The 18,856-nt window shown below is 41.5% G+C and overlaps 1 pseudogene; it reads right to left on the bottom strand.

The window, feature by feature from the left end:
* The window catches only part of LOC103109887 (pre-mRNA-splicing factor 18-like), a 90,469-nt pseudogene extending 77,181 nt beyond the window's left edge, over positions 1–13,288 (bottom strand).
* Between the last annotated feature and the right edge of the window lie 5,568 nt (positions 13,289–18,856).

Raw genomic sequence — 18,856 nt, 5'->3', positions numbered from 1 at the left:
TCCCCTCCTCTTTCCATTTCTCTCTGTCCTATCCAACAACGACATCAATAACAACAATAATAACTACAACAATAAAACAACAAGGGCAACAAAAGGGAATAAATAAATATAAAAAATGAATTGCTAATCAGATCCAATATTGCAGAGTAACCACTAAGTTGGGGAAAAGTAAGAATTAAAAAGAAAAAGTTGAGGGATGTTAACTTCCAGTTACAGTTGAAAAAAGAGACTGATAAACTCCCCACCTAAACAAGTGAGGGAAATGTACAAAATCTATGAAACAACAGTTTTAAGAAACTGGCCAAAAGAAAATCACAACAGTGTAAACCCTTGAGAGAAAGGAAAACCAACAAAGAGAACTGGGGCCAGATGACTCATCCTGTAGCACTCAAACATCACAAGTGTGAGGAGCCAGGCTTAAAACCCCAAGCAACACATAGGAAAGAGTACCATGCAAAAGGGAAATGTAGTGAATAATAGAACAGTGCTATGGTTTCTCTTTGTTTCTCTGACTCTGTGTGTGTGTGTCTCTCATTTTCTATTTAAAAAAGAGAGAAAGAATCTGTCCATTGGGAGTGGTGCACATGTATATACAAAGTCATGGCAAAACTTATTATGAGAAAAAAGAAAAAGAAAACCAATGAACCTCAAGACTACCCCAACCTCAACTTACTGGTTTGACAGAGAGTTTCTAGGCCACGGTGCAAAACGGAATAATGAAACAGGTTAAAAAAAAAAAAAAAAAAAAAAAAAAACCTCAGAAACTCATATATAACCAAGAAAAATGGAAAGACTTCCTAATATACAAAGCTTAAAGGGGGCGTACAGGAAGGTACTACCTCAAAAATTAATCCAAATGGCAGCATACTATGTCATAAACAATCAGAAATGAATTAAGACTTTCAAGCGATTAGTTTCTGGCACACGTACTCATTTCTGTTGTTGGAGAAGAAAAGCAGCCATAGACAATATGTAAACAAATGGGTGTGGCTATGTTCCAATAAAACTTTCCTCCTCGAAACAGACAGCTGGCTTATGGGCCTCAGTTTAGCAACCTCTGACTTAGACTAAAGATTGTTCTGGAATCAGGCTAGCAAAACTGAAAAATCAAGCCTCAAAAAAATCAAATGAGTTATAATGACTTTAACTACGTCCCAGAACAATAAGATCCAATATTTACATGCATGCAAAGAAAACTAGCCATCAAAAGTATAAAATTCAAAATATCTGCCATCCCACCAAACAAGAAAAAGCAAATAAGAAGTAGAAAATGTTCCCTGGAGCAAAACAAAACAAAAAGAGCCAGACCTTCCACCTTCTGCACCCCATAAAGAATTTTGGTCCATACTCCCAGAGAGATAATTAATAGGGAAGCTTCTAATGGAAGGGATGGGATGTGTAACTCTAGTGGTGGGAACTGTGTGGAATTGTACCCCTCTTATCCCACAGTATTGTCAATCATTACTAAATCACTAACAAAGCAGAAAGAAAGAGAGAGAGAGAAGAAGAAGGAGGAGGAGGAGGAGGAGGAGGGAAGGAGGGAGGGAGGGAGGGAGGAAGGAAGGAAGGAAGGAAAGATAGAAGGAAAAAGAGCAGAAAAAGAGAGATGCAGGGGGCAGTGATGCATCTGGTAGAGCACATACATTACAGTGTGAAAAGACCCAGAAGGAAAGCTTCACAAATGGTGAAGCAGTACTGCAGGTGTTTCTCTCTACACCACCCCATCTACCCCTTCCCTCTCAGCTTCTCTTTGTCTCTAACCACAGTAAATAAATAAATTAAATACTTTGAAAAGAAAAGAAATAGGAGTGAGATGGTGGTGCACCTTGTTGAATACATGTTACAATGAGCGATGACCCAGGTTCAAACCCCCTAGTCCCCACCTTCAGGGGGAAAGCTTTACAAGTGGTAAAGCAGTGTTGCAGGTGTCTGTCTCTACCCTTCTCTATCACCCTCTCCCCTCTCAATTTCTTTCTGTCTCTTTTCAATAAATAAAGATAATTTTAAAAATTTAGGGAGTCGGGCGGTAGTGCATCGGGTTAAGTGCACGTGGCACAAAGCACAAGGACTGACGTAAGGATCCTGATTCAAGCCCCTGGCTCCCCACCTGCAGGGAAGTCGCTTCACAAGCGGTGAAGCAGGTCTGCAAGTGTCTATCTTTCTCTTCCCCTCCTCTCTCCATTTCTCTCTGTCCTATCCAACAACATCAATAACAATAAAAATAATAGCTACAGCAATAAAACAACAAGGGCAACAAAAGGGAATAAATAAATACAATTTTTTTAAAAATTAAAGAAATGGAATGAAGCACAAAGACTGGTGTCAGGGTCCCAGTTTGAGTCCCCAGCTCCCCACCTGCAGGGGAGTCACTTCACAGGCAGTGAAGGAGGTCTGCAGGTGTCTTTCTCTCCCCCTCTCTGTCTTCCCCTCCTCTCCATTTCTCTCTGTCTTATCCAACAATAACATCAGTAACAACAACAATAATAACTACAACAATAATAAAAAACAACAAGGGCAACAAAAAGGAAAATAAATAAATAAAAAGACATGAGGGAGAGAAAAACAAGCTGTTGGTCAAACTACTGAAGAGGGAGAATACTGTACTTGAGAAGTAGAATATGCTGGGTAGATCTGAGAGCAGAGACACAGCAGGAAAAAAAGGTTAACAGATTTAAAAGTATAGTAGTAAGAAACATCATAAGTTACAAAAATCAACAAAATAAAAAAAAAACTGGACAAATGAACTGAGCACCACTCTGATATGGAAAAACACAAAGTAGGATAAAATACTTTTAAATGGAATCCCAGTAAAAGAGGACCGGAGGAGAGATAAAATATATATATATGTATTTGAAAAAGTGTAGCTGAAATGTTGCCAATTATGATGAAATCTATAAACCAACATATGTAGTGTGCTCCACAATAAACAGAAGAAATATAAAGAATATCATGCCTGAGGTGCTTCATAAACATACTGTTTACATCAACTGATAAAGAAAAAGTATCTTAAGAAGCCAAGAAAACAAGGACAATTAGGAATACAGACTTACAGCAACCTTTGTAATTTCAGAAACAGTTATCCAGAGTACAGTATTATCTTTAAAATACTGAGATTCACCTGGTAGAGCACATACTTTCCCAAATGTGAGAACCACAGTTCAAGTCCTGGTCACCACATGGGAGCACCAAACAAAAAGAAACTTCAGAAGTGGTAGACTAGAGAAAAATGCCCCCAAGTCACTATTGTCAGAGAAATGCAAATAAAAACAATAGTGAGATACCACTTCACTCCTGTGAGAATGTCATACATCAGAAAAGGCAGCAGCAACAAATGCTGGGAAGGCTGTGAGGGCAAAGGAACCCTTTTTCCAGCCATGACATCATCTCCCCAGACAATAACTACACTGCTGGTGGGAATGTAGATTGGTCCAATCCCGGTGGAACGCAGTCTGGAGAACTCTCAGAAGGCTAGAAGTGGACCTTCCCTATGATCCTGCAATTCCTTTCCTGGGGATATAGCCTAAGGAGGCAAACACACCCATCCAAAAAGATATGTGTACACCTATGTTCATAGCATCACAATTTGCATATCCAAAACCTGGAAGCAACCTAGGTGTCCAACAACAGATGATTGGCTGAGAAAGTAGTGTTATACACTGGAATACTACTCAGCTATTACAAATGATAAGTTCACCTTCTTCACCTGATCTTGGTTGGAGCCTGAAGGAATCATGTTAAGTGAGAGAAGTCAGAAACAGAAGGTGAATATGGGATAACCTCACTCAGAGACAGAAGTTGAAAAACAAGACCAGAAGGGAAAATACTAAGCAGAACTTGGACTGGAGTTGGTGTATTGCACTAAAGTAAAAAACTCTGGGGTGGGAGGGGGAAGGGTTCAGGTCCTGGAACATGATGGCAGAGGAGGACCTAGTAAGGGTTGTATTGTTATGTGTAAATGTTATACAGGTACAAACTATTTTACTTTACTGTTGACTGTAAACCATTAAACCCCCAATAAAGAAATTTATACACCTTTCCCATATTTAGGAGCTACTCTATTCCTTGATCCAGCTTTCTGGCCCTTTTTCCAGCCATGACATCATCTCCACAGACAATAACTTGGATCCACCTGCATATCAGATTTCAGGCTGGGGGGGGGGGGGGTGGGAAAGCTAGTATAGCCACAAGCCTTTTGGAATATAACTAAAATATAAAATATGCCTACTAGCTATCTACAGAACGGAGACCCCCCCCCCACCCAACTTTCATCTGCACTACTCCAGCCTTTAGGTTCATAATCAGTCAACAACTTGTTTGGCTTTGTATGTTAACTCTTTTCAGCCACCAGGTTCCAGATGCTAGCATAATGACGACCAGACTTCCCTGGACAGACAACCCCACCAATATGTCCTGGAGCTCCGATTCCCCAGAACCCCTCACCACTAAGGAAAGAGGGAGGCAGGCTGGGAGTATGGATCGACCTGTCAATGCCCATGTTCAGTGAGGAAGCAATTACAGAAGCCAGACCTTCTGCATCCCACAATGACCTTGGGTCCATACTCCCAGAGGGTTAAAGAATAGGAAAGCTATCAGGGGAGGGGATGGGATACAGAGTTCTGATGGTGGGAATTTTGTGGAATTGTATCCCTCTTATCCTATGGTTTTTGTTTATTTATTTATTTATTTATTTTGCCTCCAGGGTTATTGTTGAGGCTTGGTACAAGCACTAGGAATCCACTGCTCCTAGTGGCCATTTTTTCCTTTTCTTTCTTCCTTTCTCTCTTTCTTTCTTCCTATTATCATCATCATAATAATTCTTATTGCTCCTTATTTACTGGGTGGATTAATGGTTTATAGTAAATACAGTTGTTGGTACAAGCATAAAATTTCTCAGTTTTGGGGGCTGAACAGTGATACATCCAGTTAAGTACAGATAGTATGAAGCTCAAGGACCCATGCAAGGATCCAGTTTTGAGCCCCCAGCTCCCCCCCACTCATGCAGGTGGGAGGGATGCTTCACAAGCAGTGAAGCAGGTATATATCTTTCCCCCTTTATCTCCCCATAAAGAATTTTTATCTTTCCCCCTTTATCTCCCTATAAAGAAAAAAAGAAAGAAGGAAAGAAAATGGAATGGAATGATGGGATGGATGGATGGAGGGGAGGAAGAAAGAAAGAAAGAAAGAAAGAAAGAAAGAAAGAAAGAAAGAAAGAAAGAAATCACATACATACACATATATGCACTAGTGGATTACTACCCAGAATCAGAATTTTTACCAGAAATAGCCTTTTTATACGAGAAGCCTACATGGCAGGGAAATATTTAATTACAGTGTAACTAGTCATTGTCATGTGAGTCAGATTCTCACCATAGATTTCCTCTTCTTTATTTTTTTAATTTTTTATTATTTATTTATTTATTATTCTATAGAGAAAGAGAGAAATTGAGAGGAGAAGATAGATAGAGACCTGCTTCACCACTCATGAAGCTTTCACAACAGATACCCTTCTCACCTACTTCCTATTTCACTTCCCTCAGATAAAGTAACCCTGTCAGATAAAGTAAGGACTACAAAAGTTGAATAAGGGCAAGAGACCAGTACACATTAATGATGGCCCTTTTGGTCACTATCAGGCCCATCATCTGGGGCCCTAGTCAGGGAATCCTGCAATTCCCACATAGCTATGATGGGACTAGACCTCTAACAGATTCCTCTCTCCACCATCACTGGTCATCTCCATCAGGAAAAAAAACATAAACCTTCTTATGGGCTTCTACAGAACCTAGCCCTCAATGTGGAGCAACAATGGCAAGGATTGCCCCACTCTCTGAAGGGAGGCTGGGTCAACATACTCTGCCACTCAAGGAGAACAGGTCCTGCAATGAGTGCAGCCTATGTTCTAGAATGTCTCTAGCTATGACCATGGAATGTGAGCTCAGACCTACAGGGATGCAATGGATACACAGTCTCCTGTGCTGAATATGAATAGGCATGGGCCCTAGATCAGATCGATGGAGATTACAATTAACGGTATTTATATACTTTCCCCATATTTGGGAGCTTCTCTCTGCCCTGATGCAGCTTTCTAATCCTATTTCCAACTCTGACACCATCTCCCCCAAACAACATCTTTAGCCCACCTGCATGTTAACTGTCAGGATAAGGCAAAAATTAGTAAATTCATGGGCCCGTTGGAATATACCTAAAATAGACTTCCTAGCTTTTTCCAAAATGGAGATACCAAAGCTCATCTGCTATATTCTTACCTTTAGGTTCCTGATTACTAAGCAGTTTGTTCTGCTATATATCTTAATGCTTTTCAGCCACCAAGTTGCAGATGCTACCATGATGCCAATGTCTAGGATGCCTCTAGGGTGGGGCTCACTTTCCTGCATACCTCTCTCAATTCATACTAAAGATACTGCATCCAATGATCCCAACCTAATCAACGCAGTAAGTACCACCTCAGCATGCTTCACTTCACACTGTGTCCAGAGACATCAGGCATGGAATGGTAACCCTTCACCCTCATTACTCGGGTGAGACCTTTCCTTTCATAGGATTCTCTAATTCCATTCCAGGTGGTTCACCTCCTAACAAAGTCCCAAAACCTAGATATAGACCAGGTCCCGTGAGATAGAGTATATGTTCACATGTATCCATAAATTAGGGCAAAATATATACCTGAAAGCAAAAATACACAATAGTCTGCAGTGAGTCAGTATAAAGTTCCTAATGAAATAGTGTCTACTTAGACTTAGACACCCTCCTCACATACTTCCTATTACACTTCCTTCATTCACTCCAAAGTTAACCTTATCAAAGAAAGGACTGCAAAAGCTGAATAAGGGCAAGAGACTGGCATACTTTAATGATGACTCTTTAGTCATTATCAGGCCACTCCATCAGCTGAGGCCCTATTCAGGGAGTCCTGAGATTTCCAAACAGACACGATGGGCCTAGACCTCAAATAAATCCCTTTCTCATTGTTGCCGGTTATCTCTATCAGGAACATCAAAATAGACCCCTTTGTGGACCCCCATAGGACCTTGCCCTCAATTTGGATCACCAATGATAGAGAACCTTCCATCCTCTGAAAGGAGGCTGGACAATATACCCTATGCTACACCTGAAGAAGATAGGTCGATATTGGGGCAGCTTGGAATGTTCCCACTCATGACCACAGAATATGAGCTCAGATCTACAGGGATGCAAAGGCCACATAGGCTCCTAAGCTGAATATGGGCCCCAGATCACATCAAATCAATGGGGTTTCCAGTCAACAATAGTTATACCCTTTTCCCATATTATGGATCTACTCTCTTTCCTGATCCAACTTTCTGGTCCTTTTCCCAGCCATGACATCATCTCCCCAGACAATAACTTGGATCCACCTGAATTTCGTATTTCAGGCTCAGGGGGGGAAAAAACTAGTATAGCCAGAGGCCCTTTAGAATATAACTAAAATATGCCTACTAGCTATCTACAAAACAGAGGATTCCCCCCCCCCCCTTAATTTGCACCACTCCAGCCTTTAGGTTCATGACTAGTCAATAATTTGTTTGGCTTTATATATTAATTATCTTTTCAGCCACCAGGTTCCAGATGCTAACATGATGCCAACCAGACTTCCCTGGACAGACAACCCCACCAATGTGTCCTGGAGCTCTGCTCCCCCAGAGCCCTGCCCCACTAGGGAAAGAGAGAGGCAGGCTAGGAGTATGGATCGACCTGTCAACACCCATGTTCAGTGGGGAAGCAATTACAGAAAACAGAGCTTCCACCTTCTGCATCCCACAACGACCTTGGGTCCATACTCCCAGAGGGTTAAAGAATAGGAATGCTATCAGGGGAAGGGCTGGGGTACAAAGTTCTGGTGGTGGGAATTGTGTGGAATTGTACCCCTCTTATCCTATGGTTTTATCAGTGTTTCCTTTTTATAAATAAAATAAAAAAAGAAAAAGAAAGAAAATGAGAGGTTTTTCAAAACATTCAGTCCAAAAGCCCAAATTGGCCCACAGCCACCATTCTTTACATCAATTTTAGGCCACTGTGAAGACAGCTAACATAGGACAACCCATTATCAGAAAGATGACCTTGACATGCACCTTAACCTTACAAATGAGGTGATTTCCAGGGACCTGAGCACCGCCTCTGATGCTCAGATACATTTCACAGCAATAATATTCCAAAGACACAAGGTCAATGACAAGCCATTGACCTTCAGCTCTGGGTCCCAGACCCTTACTGCGATGGTCAGAGCACCTTTGAGTGGTGAGTAGGCTGTCAACTAGAGCTACATGAACTTCACTGGAGATTAGACTCTCTATGTGAATCAAGTAAACAATACCCCCAGTCATCAACAGTCCCATCAGGGAAGCCAGACATCTCTTACAGGAGGCTATACACAGACCTTCAATGGACACCAGGCCATCCCTGGGGGCCAGATGGTGACTCTCAGTGGTGACCAAACACTCCTGGGGGGTTCAGGTGATGCCCCTGCATAGGTGTCCAATGAAAAGACCTTCTGGGTGACCACACTTTCTCTGGAGGCCTTCTGATGCCATGCCACTTTTCAGCATTGTCAAAGCCAGGTGTCTGAATGCTCCTAGTATCCATGTGATGGAGGAAGAAGCCCTAGAAAATCAGAATGTTGAGACCCAAGGACATTAGTCTCAGAACAATCCTGAAAGATCCAGGTCCCATGTCTGCACATACCAGGGTTATGGGAAAGCCTATTGCAGGGCTTCCTATCTCCAACTGCTTGAGTGCAAGCACACTGGGGAGAAGCATATGTATGCAATGTGCTGGGATGCACGTAGAAATTTACCCTCTCAGATGAGCTCAGCAGATACAAGAAGAGGCACACTGGAGAAAGACCTCACCAGTGTCCCGAATGCAACAAGAATTTTGTGTGTGTTGATCATGTCAAGCAACAGGAAAGAGCCCACAAATGATTTTTCACCTAGGACTATGAACTCACAATGTGTCAGAAAAGAACTAAGTACAGCTAAAAAAAACCTCTCCCTTCCAAAGTTCTGCTTGGTACTATTGCCACTGAACAGGAGAGCCTCCATTATAGTTTTGAATGGAGTTGCATATACTAACCACTGTAATAAATAAAGGAAGGAATGTCATCCTCAAATATGAATGTGTGTTAATGGATCAAATAAAAAGATATTTCCTCCCCCCCAAAAAAAACTTCATTAAAGAGCAGATAATGAGAGCAAATAAATGAAATGCAACTATTTAAGCCCCTGAATGGTTAAAATTTAAAAGACTTACAATAGTAAGTGCTGACAAGGATACATCAACGTCTCATATATTGCTAATGGTGACACATAGTGACAGGGGCATTTTGCACAGCAGTTTGACAGTTTCTTGTAAAGTAAATCATATGCTTTGCATATGACCCAGAAATTCCACTCAAGTATTTATCCAAAGAGAATCAAAACATAAATTCACATGAAGATTTACATGTCAAATACCATAGTACATTTAATCATAACAGTCAAATATTGGAAACCACTTTAATATCCACCAACAAGTTAATATTGTTCTATATTCCTACTGTAGATAACTAGTCACTTAGTTGAATTAACTACCAATATGTGCTGCAGCTTGGTTGAATCTCAAAAGCATTATGGTAAGTGAAAAATATCAGACACACAAATAACTATACATTATGTGATTTAATTTAACAAATTTAAAAGGAAAAAAAGGCAAATTACAATGCTAGAATGGAGATCAATGGTTGCCAGAGACTAAGGATAGAGAATTACTTACTTACAGTAATTAGGGACCTTTGGGAATGATCGAAATGTTTTACATTATGCTCTGAATAATGCCTATAAGAAAGTATATGTTAGCCTAAACATCTTGAACTGTACACTTAGAACCGATTTTATTGCACTAAATTATCTCTCAGTAAACCTGGCAAAAATAGAATGAAATATATTTGAGCCACTGATTAGACCAACAAATGCAAAGACTAACCACTAAGGAAAAGATATCACTAGCTACATTAAACTTATCTTTAAAAAGCAAAGGACTTTGGGGGGAGGAAGGGGCAGGAGGGGTGGAAGAGAACTTTGAGGTCCTGGTGCATAATGAAAATGTACTCATATATCAATGACAGCACTAAAGTAGTGTGTGTGTGCGTGTGTGTGCACGTGTGTGTGTGTGTGTGTGTGTGTGTGTGTGTGTTGGTTAGGTTCGGGGAGAGGAAGGTAGTTCAGTCAAGTCTTGCATGCATGAAGTCCTGGACTGATTTCTCAGTACCACATAAAACGACAGAGTTGGTTTCTGATTGCCTAGTTCTTTGTCTCGCAATTAAAAACTACTTTGGGGTCTACCACAACAATTTACCTGGGAGGACATCTTCTCTGACATGTATGTAACCCAGGTTTCAGCACCCAATATGCCACAAAAGAGGACTATAGTATTGGGCGAAGTTTCAGTGCTGTGGTACTTCTCTCTCTCTCTCTCTTTCTCTACCTCTATCTGAAAAAGGTTGACCTGGGGTAGTGAAGTACAGATGATGATATAAATATTTTTCTGGAGGCCAGGCGGGGGTGGTAGTGCAGCGGGTTAAGCTCATATGGCTCGAAGCGCAAGGACCGGTGTAAGGACCCAGTTGGAGCCCCCATTTCCCCAACTGCAGGGGGGTCCCTTCACAAGCAGTGAAGCATGTCTGCAGGTTTCTATTTTTCCGTCCTTCTCTCTGTCTTCCCCTCCTCTCTCGATTTCTCTCTGTCTTATTCAACCACAACAACAGCAGGAATAACAATAACAATAATAACAACAAGATAAACAACAAGGGCAACAAAAAGTGAAAAAATAGCCTCCAGGAGCAGTGGATTTGTAGTGCAGGTACCAAGCCCCAGCAATAACCCTGGAGGTAAAAAAAAAAAAAAAAAAAGAGAAAGAAATTATATATATATGTAACATATATATATATATATATTATTATTATGGTGGAGGCATTTACTGCACACTCACGCTTTTAACCTAAGCCTAAAACAGTATATAAGTTAACTGCTTACTTGGTCACCAAAGGAAACCTCTTTATGTCTACTCTAGCTGGAGATGGCCCAGTTAAGTGGAAGGTGGCAGCAACTTAGCTGGAAACTGGTTAATTGATACCTGTGACTCTAGGTCCTTTTGTAATTCATCTACCACCCACATGATCTTGGACTAAGATTCCCATTTTGCTTAACTTGCTAATTTTGGTTCCAATGGTCAGTGCTAACCTGGGTGTGGTGGGTGTGTGGGTGGGGACCACCAGCAAGAGGAGGAAGTGGGACTGATGAATCAGGCGGGAGCCCTACTTCAGCATGGCCTGAGTCATCCAGGATCATGGGAATGGGCACTTCGGGGCTGGTGGCGCCATCTCTGAGCAGCACCCGGGCCTTAAGGGGCATCATTAGTGGTTGCGGATGCTTGCCCAGCACTTCTCACAAGGTGGCCTAAGGGCCTGCCCACATGCCATCTGGCTAATTATGTCCTATTTACCTTCCTGTAGATCCAGATGAACTAGCACTTGACTTACTGACTTAACCTCTCTCAGCTATGTCATGAGTGATAAAGGTGAACCTTAAGTACGGTGCTTTTTGTCAAACTCATTCAACCCTGTTCCCTCACTACTCCACCCTGGAGAACTCATTAGGAAGGCAGAGATAGAGCTGAACATTTCTCATTTCTTTCATCATTACTATGTTGCTCTTCTACATAAGTTCTGACAGTGTGGATACTTGGTGTCGGGAGCTTCTCTGGATACTCCTAGGAACTTCCAGTTTTGCTCTGAGGAAACAACCTTCCTTCAGTTTTCTGTGAATATGATTCAAGTGGTATCAGTTCTCCACCTAACACCAGAGTGGGACCAGTCTGGCTCATCAGAGCATTTCTTAGCTATAATTGATGGCTCAATAGATATGCGACCCAAGAAAGAGTCAACAAGACCCAACTGTGGAACTTTTCAGAGGAGAGAATCACTGTACTCTGATAAGATTACTGGGAACATAGGCTATAACTCAAGCTATGCGCAGATTTTTTAATTTTTTTTAATGATTTAATAATGATCGACAAGACAGTAGGATAAAAGGGGTACAATGCCCACCATTAGAGTTCTACATCCCCTCCATTAGAAGCTTTCCTATTCTTTATCCCTCTGGGAACATGGACCCAGGATTATTTTGGGGTACAGAAGGTGGAAGGTTTGGCTTCTCTAATTGCTTCTCCACTGGATATGGGCAGTAACAGGTCAATCCATACTCCCAGCCTGTGTCTCTCTGGTGGGGTTTCAGGTTGGCATCATGGTAATATCTGCAACTTGGTGGATTTTAATTCACTTTGCTTCTGAGATCCATTTATGTCACAAATGGCAAGATTCAGTCTTTTTTTCATAGCAGAATCTATTGTGATGCACACCACATCTTTATCCACTGGACACTGCAGCTACTATGAATAAAGGGGGTGCTGGTATGTTTTCAAGTTAGTCCTTTCATTGGAAACATACCTGAATATATTTCTGTTGTGTATAATCATTTAAAACATGTGCAACATGCTTGGAAAAAATCTTTTCTCTACCAGTTCTGGCATGGATCCCAACCATAGTGACACTGATGGGCCAGGGGGCATTGCCAATGGCCATCTGGAGACAAGCATCATTCGCCTTCACATATTCCCTTTGCAACACGAACTTGATAATAACTGTTATTGATTCTTTAATATCAGTAGGAAGATCCTTAAGAAACTTGGTGATGATGTGCATGTCTTTATGATCATCACCTCTTCCTAAAGACTCTCCCAGCATCTCTAATTCTTCAATTGTGGGGTTTTCTTCAAGAACTTTCAAATCATTCTATGTCTTCCTCACCTGGCTCCTGGCCACCCACAAGTTCATTCAGGTACTGCTGATTACTCTTATCCAAAACTGCTTTCAGATCATTCCTCAATCCCTTGTTAACTTCTGGTGTGAGGATCTTGATTTTTCTCAAATGCTGAAAAGCATCATAATCAATCTCTCTAAACAGCCTGATTGGTTCTCCTCTTTCTCTCAATCTTCTAATAACCTCTTGCCTAGAAAGAGTCATGAGTAATTTCTCCTCTGACAGTTCAAGTTTTAATACTGGATTTGATGACGTTAAGGGTTTTTGTTCTTCCTCTTTTGGCTGTATCTTGTAGCCACATCTTTCAATTTTGACAAGTTCACTACACTTGAAATAGTTTTTTTTTCCACCAACAGGTTCTGGTCCTTCCAGAGGATCTCCGACTTCAACACGTCCATCTCAGGGCCCGGGTGGAAGCTGGGCTTCCGCCCTCTCCAAACCTTCACTCCGAGATCGGTCGGCAAATGCCAACACCGGACCACAACCTTTTTATTTTATTATTTTTTAAGATGAAATTAAAACTATGTGGCAAAAATTATATTCAATTTGCATATATATTTATATACTCATGTGTATGCATATGCATAATCTATAGTATCTCATTTAATTCCCACACCAGTGCCCCTCGCCCCCTGAGTTAGTTCTACTATATGAGGCTGCACAGTCTGCAGATAAATAGTATTGACTAGAACCAGACTACCTGGGTTTGAATTGTGCTCCTTAGCTATTTTAACCTTTCTATACTTTGGTTTCCCCATTTACAAAGTGTGTTGAATTATAGGTCCTAGTAAGAGCCTGGGAGATAACACTACTGGGAAATTGTGCAGATGCAGTCACAGCTGCCATGTTGTCCCCTCAGGGCATTGTCAATTCCCTGCAATAGCTGGAGTGCTTTGTTTACTCCTCCCCCTTCCCATCCCCTCGAAAGCTATTATCCTATCCTGGAGTGTTTTGTTTACTCCTCCCCCTTCCCATTATCCTATCCTCGAGTGCCTTGTTTCCTAGCCAATCACTTCCCAACTTTCTTCCATAAAAGCCCTTCTTCTTCCATCCCTCGCTCTCTTGCCCGCTTTTCACCTCTGTGATTAGACGCAGAAAAGGGTGCTGCATGAGGTGGCCATTTTTGCTAGCTCCACGTGGCCCGAACTGCTGTGCTCTCACCCAACTCTGAGGTGTCCGTGAGAATAAAGAATTGTGTTCCCTCTCCGCATCGCAGCCAACATAGCACAATGGTTTTTGCACTTGTCTTTAATGACTGAACTGCAGAAACAACAAGTCCAGTCCCCAGCACCATCATATACCAGAGCTGAGTAGTACTCTGGTATCTCCTCCCCTCCCCCTTCCTGTAACTCTCTTAAAAAAAAAAAAAAAAAAAACAGATAAATGGAGGCAGATGGTAGTGCAGCAGGTTAAGCACACATGGGGCAAAGCACAATTTCAGTCCCCAGCTTCCCATCTGCAAGGGGGGGGGGGGTCACTTCCCAAGCAGTGAAGCAGGTCTGCAGGTGTCTATCTCTCTCTCCCCCTCTCTGTCTTCCCCTCCTCTCTCGATTTCTCTCTGTCTTATACAGCAACAACAACAACAATAACAAAGGCAACAAAATGGGAAAAAATAGCCTCTAGGAACAGTGGATTCATAGTGCTGGCACCAAGCCCCAGCAATAACCCTGGAAGCCAAAAAATATATAAAAATTAAAAATGTGCTTCCTACCTCCTAAGTTGCTGTATAAATGATGAATGGATATATAGATGATAGACTGACAGATAAGATAGATAGATAGATAGATAGATAGATAGATAGATAGATAGATAAACAGAATGGACAGACAGACAGGAAGAACTTACAGAGATAACAGACATACAGCAAATATTAAATTTCAGCTATGACCATCACTATTATTTCACATTTAAAGACAAGAAAAATTGAGGCACAGACATATGTCTAGGGTAGTGCAATGATGTCTCAGTCTAAGTTTATAAATGATGGGATAGGGACTTGAATCAGGGTTGTGTTTTTAACCATCAAACAATATTTCCCTGTCCTGGCACCCCAAGGGAAAGTGTGTCTGAAGCATTATCACATAGCAAAGCAGAACTGAGAGGTAAAAATAAAGTACTGAGGACATTGTTGGAAGCCCTTGAATTAATTGTCTTAGTGAAAGGGGGTTACTGGAATATAAAAAATACCAGAGTGTATAAACAACAAAAAGTCATTTCTCACCGTTCTGGAATCAGAGAAGTCTAAGATGAAAGCATTGGCATATTCAATATCTGGTGAGGTCCTACTTCCTGGTTTATAGACAACTGTCTTCTCACATGTCATCAAAAAACAGGAGGGGTGGGAAAGTTCTCTAGAGTCTCTTTCATAAGGGCACCAGCTCATCCATGAAGGTACCACCCTCATGTCCTACTATCTAATGTAGCTAGAAGCCACACCTCCAAATACCAGCACATGAGTATTATGTGAGTTGTAACAAATGAACTGAGGAGGAGGGAGTGGATGATACAAACACTGGGTCTATTGCACCACTAATATCAGAAGTTAAATCTACAGTTGTATAGATTTCAATAGCATTAGCCAACAAAACTCTTTGAAGAACGTCAATCTAGTCTGAGTTGGACTATCTGTCCCTTGCAGTTGAAATTCTCTGCAGACTTGACCAATGTGGGAATTCAAAACTCATTCCCAATACTGCCTTTTCATTCTGAACCTGATTGGCTCAAGAATAGGCAACATTTCCACAAAAGAATCTACTCCAACCCTGGGATAGGGCCCACTTTCCCGTATGCCTCTCCCAATCCATATCAAATAATATTGCATCCACTGATCACAACCTAACCAACGCAACGATTGCCACCTCAACATGCTTCACTTCAAACTGTGTCCAGAGACTTCACATGTGGAATGACAACCCTTCAGCTTCATTACTCGGGTGAGACCTTTCCTTTCATAGTATACTCTAATTTCATCTCAGGTGGTTCACTTTCTAACGAAGTCCCAAAACCTAGATATACACCAGTTTCTGTGAGAGAGAGCATATCTTCACACGTATCTATAAACTACTGCAAAATATATACCTGAAAGCAGAAGTACACTAGAGTTTGCAGTGAGTACCTCCCTAACACTTCCTCTCCACTATTTCAAGTTTTGGGTCCATGATTGCTCAACAATTTGTTTGGCTTTGTATGTTAACTCTCTTTTCAGTCACCAGGTTCCAGATGTCATCAGGATGCCGGCCAGGCTTCCCTGGACTGAAGACCCCACCAATGTGTCCTGGAGCTCAGCTTCCCCAGAGACCCACCCTACTAGGGAAAGAGAGAGGCAGACTGGGAGTATGGACTGACCAGTCAACGCCCATGTTCGGCGGGGAAGCAATTACAAAAGCCAGACCTTCTACCTTCTGCAACCCACAATGACCCTGGGTCCATGGTCCCAGAGGGATGGAGAATGGGAAAGCTATCAGGGGAGGGGGTGGGATATGGAGATTGGGTGGTGGGAATTGTGTGGAATTGTACCCCTCCTACCCTATGGTTTTGTTGATTAATCCTTTCTTAAATAAAAAAAAATAAACAGGAAAAAAAAAAAGAATCTACTCCAATGGATCGACCTGTAAACGCCCATGTTCAGCGGGGAAGCAATTACAGAAGCCAGACTTTCTGCCTTTGCCACCCCATAACGACCCTGGGTCCATGTTCCCAGAGGGTTAAAGAATAGGAAAGCATGGCTCAGGAGGTGGTGTAGTGGATAGATGACTGGACTCTCAAACATGAAGTCTTGAGTTCAATCACCAGCAGCTCATGTACCAGAGTGATGTCCAATTCTCTCTCCCTCCCTGTCTCTCTCTCTCTCTCACTCTCTCTCACTAATCTTTCATAAATAAATAAATAAATATCTTTAAAAAAATAATAGGAAAAGCTATCAGGGGAGGGAATTGGATATGGAGTTCCAGTGGTGAGACTTATGTGGAATTATACCCCTCTCATCCTATGGTCTTGTCAGTGTTCCTATTTTTTTTTTTAATCTTTTTTTTCATATATTTTTTTAAATATTTATTTTATTTATTTATTCCCTTTTGTTGCCCTTGTTGTTTTATTGTTGTAGTTATTATTGTTGTTGTCGTTGTTGGATAGGACAGAGAGAAATGGAGAGAGGAGGGGAAGACAGAGAGGAGGAGAGAAAGATAGACACCTGCAGACCTGCTTCACCGCCTGTGAAGCAACTCCCCTGCAGGTGGGGAGCCGGGGTTCGAACCGGGATCCTTATGCTGGTCCTTGTGCTTTGCGCCACCTGCGCTTAACCCACTGCACTACAGCCCGACTCCCTCAGTGTTCCTATTTTATAAATAAAAACTTAAAAAAAATAATAAAAACCTGGCACTCATAATACTGTACTCTGGTAAAAACAAAACAAAAAAAACCTAGCATTCATAATACTGACTTGTGGGGCAAGGAGAGAGGTCAGCAATACAGTCGAAGCCCTCTATCTATCTATCTATTTATCTATCTATCTGTCATATATAGTGCTCACCTCCCAGCACTATATATGACAGAACTGAATACTGTTCTGGCCTCTTTCTCCCACAGAAAATAAATAAATACATCATTTGGGGAAAAAAAGAAGAAATAAATAAAAAAGAATCTACTCCAAACAAAGTTCACTGGTTATTCATTCAGTTCATTCAAGTGTTCTCCTTGTGTCAAGTATTATATTAGCTGCCGAAGCAATCTGGGTGGGATAAGCATAAGGCATTTCTGCATCAAAATATCACTGGTGTTCCCACTAGAATTATCAGTTTGGGCCAGCTGATGCTGTAGTGGAATCTCAGTTGTCCTACTTGTCAGAACAGAAACTTTGGGATAGGATGATATATGCCAGATCTTTTCTGAGCGCTGCATATGCATTACAAGAGCTGGATTCTGGCTTGTCTTTAAATGGAAAAGTTGGGGGGCGGAGTTCTGTACAGAATAAATTATTCATGTCAGTCGAACCCCATCAGTAGCATTCAATCTCCATCTATGGACAGTCTTTCCAGATAAAAACATTGGACCCAGATCCAAACAGCTAATGCAGGTACAAAATGGGAAAAGCACTCCACCACTAAGGTGAGTTTGTTTCCCTCTTTGTAGAATATCTACATACAAAGATCCCTTGAGGGCTGAGGTCACTTTTGATTTTCACATCATAAGTGTCACAGAAAACATGCAATGAAAAAACCCAGTGGCTCCTTGGAGAAATCATTGCTCTCCCCCATCTTCTTTGATTCCCCTGCCTCCTCTCCACAGCCTTTGAACTTCTAAAAAGACACTTTGAAGCCATGTCATAAAGCAGTTTTTCATTCATGCTTCTCTCTTTGATGATCTTGCTGTTTCTCTGAACTGCAACGTCTACAGGATGTCAGCCTGGGAAGCTGAAAGCCAATACTGATGAGAGGAAGGGCCCAGTGAGGCAAACTCTTGTTTGTCAATAAGAAGAAAGGAGGGATGAGGAAAGAGTGAGACCAGAGAAGCCAAGCAAAATTTCTAGTGTCTCTTGCAAGTCTTTAGAATGTTCACTTGTGAGAAGTGGTGCAAGTACAGGAAGTGGTGACAGGTCTCAACCTACAAAATGTTTTGTTCTGAGGCTTCCCTTATGTCTGATTTCAAGATCAAGAGTTCTGCTACTCCTAGACTATACTAGTCTGGCTCCTTCTTGATGAAAAAATCACCACTGGTTTTGATTTTTCCCAACTTCTATTTTCTCTAAAAGAAGATCCATTCATTTCAATGCTAGCAAGATGCCATGAGACAAGGAAAGGAAAAAGGGAAAGAGACAGTGGGCACACTTGTTAAGTGGACAGGCCTGCAGACACCTTTTCTTTTCTTTTCTTTTCTTTTTTTTTGTTCTCAGATTTGACGGGCAGATAGACCACTCACTCCTCCCTGACGCTGTTGACTGGCTACGGAAGAAGGGCAAACGCTAGAAGAAG

This window comes from Erinaceus europaeus, chromosome 2 (assembly GCF_950295315.1).
Source record: "Erinaceus europaeus chromosome 2, mEriEur2.1, whole genome shotgun sequence".
Lineage (NCBI taxonomy): Eukaryota > Metazoa > Chordata > Mammalia > Eulipotyphla > Erinaceidae > Erinaceus > Erinaceus europaeus.
The sequence above is the reverse complement of the archived record's forward strand: the minus strand, read 5'-3'. Positions and strand labels throughout refer to the sequence as shown.